A 3,181-nucleotide genomic window follows, 5' to 3' on the forward strand; every position below is an offset into this window, starting at 1 on the left:
AGAGTATTATGAATGCAGTGGGAGATCTTAAGTACCTTTTTTATCACCTTGATTGGAGAATGAAAGAAAATTTTGATCATACTGGAACTTTTGAAGCAGGATTAGTTCAGATGTTAAAATGAAATGGGTGGATCGAAGAAAATTCGACAAATCAATTCCTGTACCGATCCTTCTACAATCTATATGTTTATTACCAATCCATGGGGGATATTAAAGGAGGTGAAAGCACTGAAGATGAAGTGGAATGACTGAAGACTTTGGATTCTCTACTTGCTTAAGAATATTTATGTATTTGATGTAATTGTGTGGATTTGATTTGATTTGATTTGGTTTGTTTTTGCTTTAAGATAATGTGTATAGTTTTGTGTCAGCATTTAGTGTTGTTGCTTGATTTCGACGCTGATTTATACGCTGATTTATAATTAGTTTGCTTAATAGGTGTGAATGTGTGATTTATGAAATGTGTTTGTCAAAAGTGTATTTTCATATATAAAAGTTAGTTTGTTGTTGTTTATGAAAATAATTATTTGTGAATGTTTATTTGTGAATTATTGTTAGATAAAAATTTGTGTTTAAAAATACTAAAAAACTTTGGAGTAAATTAAAAGGAAATTAAAATTTTCAAAAAATCGAAATAGTGAATTTTAGGCCTTCAGCGCCGATGGCGCCTGCGACCCGAGAGCAGTAATAACACCTTTAATTCGCAATTTTCACTGCAAAACCTCCATTTTTACCCCTAAAGTCACCTTCAACCTTTGGTTTTCACACTTAGGGCTTCATTTTGGGTGGATTTGAGGTGATTTAGAGGCAAAGGAACTTCGTATTTCATTTTCTCTAGAAGATTTTTCTCACATTGCCTAGATCCAAAAATTTTGGGTTTTTTTTTGAGAGATTTTGAGAAAATATTTTCACCAAAGATATTTCTCACATTACCTAGATCCGAAAGTTTTGGGTTTTTATTGAGAGATTTTGAGAAAATTCTTTGGTGAAAAGCTTTTTATCAAATATTTCTAGATTTCCTATGGCACCTAGACCGGACAAAAGAAAAATAGAATACGATGAGCAAAAGTTTGTTAGCTTTAAAGCTAGTTCTCAATTTCATAATCTTCGAGAAAATAAGAACGTGATTCTGGATTGAGGTTTTAAAGATCCGGGAGGAGAGGTTGAATGATTGATTATTGCTCGGCAGTGGGAAAACTTCTGCTATTTTACTACTGATGTGATAGTTGGGATAGTTATGAAATTTTATGCCAACTTTTCAGAGACTTCTGATGATTTTGTTTTTGTTCGAGAAAAAAGGGTGGAGTTTACTCCTAGAAAAATAAAGGAGTTTTATCAGTTAGAAGATTTTTATAGATGCCAGTATCATTCATTCTCTGCTACAAATGATGCCTTAGATGAGGTTATTTCTTTTCTGATCGGTGAGAAAGGGGCTTGGAAAGTAAAGAATGGAGTTAAAGTCAACTTTCCCCTTTCTATGTTAAATGTAGTATCTAAGGCCTGACATTATTTTATTTCTGGGAGGATGATTCCAACCAACCATCATAGTGAAGTGTCAAAGGATAGAGCCATCCTAAACTACTGTATTCAGCAAGTGATTGATATAAATTTAGGCCCTATCATTTATATGAACACTTGATCTGTTGCTCTGGGAGAGACCAATGGTGGATTGGCACACCCTGCTCTCATTTATACACTTTGTGAGCATGCAGGAGTTGATTTCAGATCTGATGAGGAGAGGATTGAGCCTCAAAGAAGACTGATTAGACTGATTGGGCTTGCAAATATTAAGAATTATTAGTCCCATGCTGATTGGAGATCTGGAAGTAAGGCCAGGGATATTCCTTCTACTTCTAGGACCCCTACTTTTAGTGAGCCTACTTCAAGTGACCACAGTAACAGGGAGTTATTGGACCGGATGATGATGGATGATGATTCGTTATTGGACCAGATGATGATTCAAGAGGGAGATATTTTTAGGATGGATCATAAGAAGAAGAACATGGAGTCCAGAAATGCTCATACAGATGATCTGATTCGCCAGAAGTTTGAATATGATGCTGCTTATGATGATGCTTTAGTGAAATACCCGAGGGGTGATCATACAGTTCAGTTCCCTATTCACCCTATTTATACTCCATATCAGTAACAGAAGTTAGATGTTAATGATGAAGAAGATGATGACTGGTGATCTTTTTGTTTGTTTATTTGTTTGTGTTGTACTTTGTGATTGTATTGTTTGTTTTGTGATATTGTTGAGACTCTGTTGTTATGTTATAATGTGAAACTGTAATGTATAAAACTATTTTCATTTTTTTGAATTTAGTTTAGTTTTGTTGTTAGTTTCAGCACTTTGTTATATGTATTGTAATTAACTCTTTCTCAGTAAATTATATATATATTATTGCAATTTAATGTTTTAAGCCTGGTAGTTTTTCATATGAGCACCTGAAGTATTTTAAAATTTATTTGTAAAAATTAGAATCTTCAATAAGTATGAATTTTGTTTATGTATTTAATGCTTTCTTTCACTCTTTTATTTTTAAAGTTATTCATGTAAATCTTTTAAAAAAATTTAGGGGGGGGGAAATTATTTTAAAAAAGAAAAGAGAGAACTTAATTTTATTTGTCCCCACTTAACTATATTTTCAAAAATTTTAAATTTTGGTTGACCTTTGGTATTAGGGGTTAACTTTAGATAACTATATTTATGTTTCTAAATATATAGTAAATTCAAGTAAAAAAAAATTGATCATAAAGGCTAATTCTAGAGACTAAGATATTTGGTAAAAGAGAATAAAACTATATTTTTCTAATTTAAGTAAAGGAATTTGTATTTTTGAAGTATTAAAAATCTTAAAAGATTCATGTAAAAAGAAAAGAATTAAACTTTATGTAATTTTTAAGTTAATATAAATTTGTTAAGTGAAGAAATGTAAAAAGTTTTTAAATTTAAGAAGATGACAGTGAAGTTCAAAATCATTAAAGGCTATCCAGATATAGTAATCCTCACATACATAAAAAAATGAGAAGAAGAAAGAAAAGAAAAAGGGGATTAAAAATGATCTTGAAAAGTAAAAAAAAAGAGAAAAAGATGTGGGGAGAAGCTTGAGGAGATGTCTAATTAAAAATTGGCTTCACTTTAATATACTTAAGGAAAAAGACTTGAACACATTTTCTA

Source organism: Phalaenopsis equestris, unplaced genomic scaffold (genome assembly GCF_001263595.1).
Source record: "Phalaenopsis equestris unplaced genomic scaffold, ASM126359v1 Scaffold234382, whole genome shotgun sequence".
Taxonomy (NCBI): domain Eukaryota; kingdom Viridiplantae; phylum Streptophyta; class Magnoliopsida; order Asparagales; family Orchidaceae; genus Phalaenopsis; species Phalaenopsis equestris.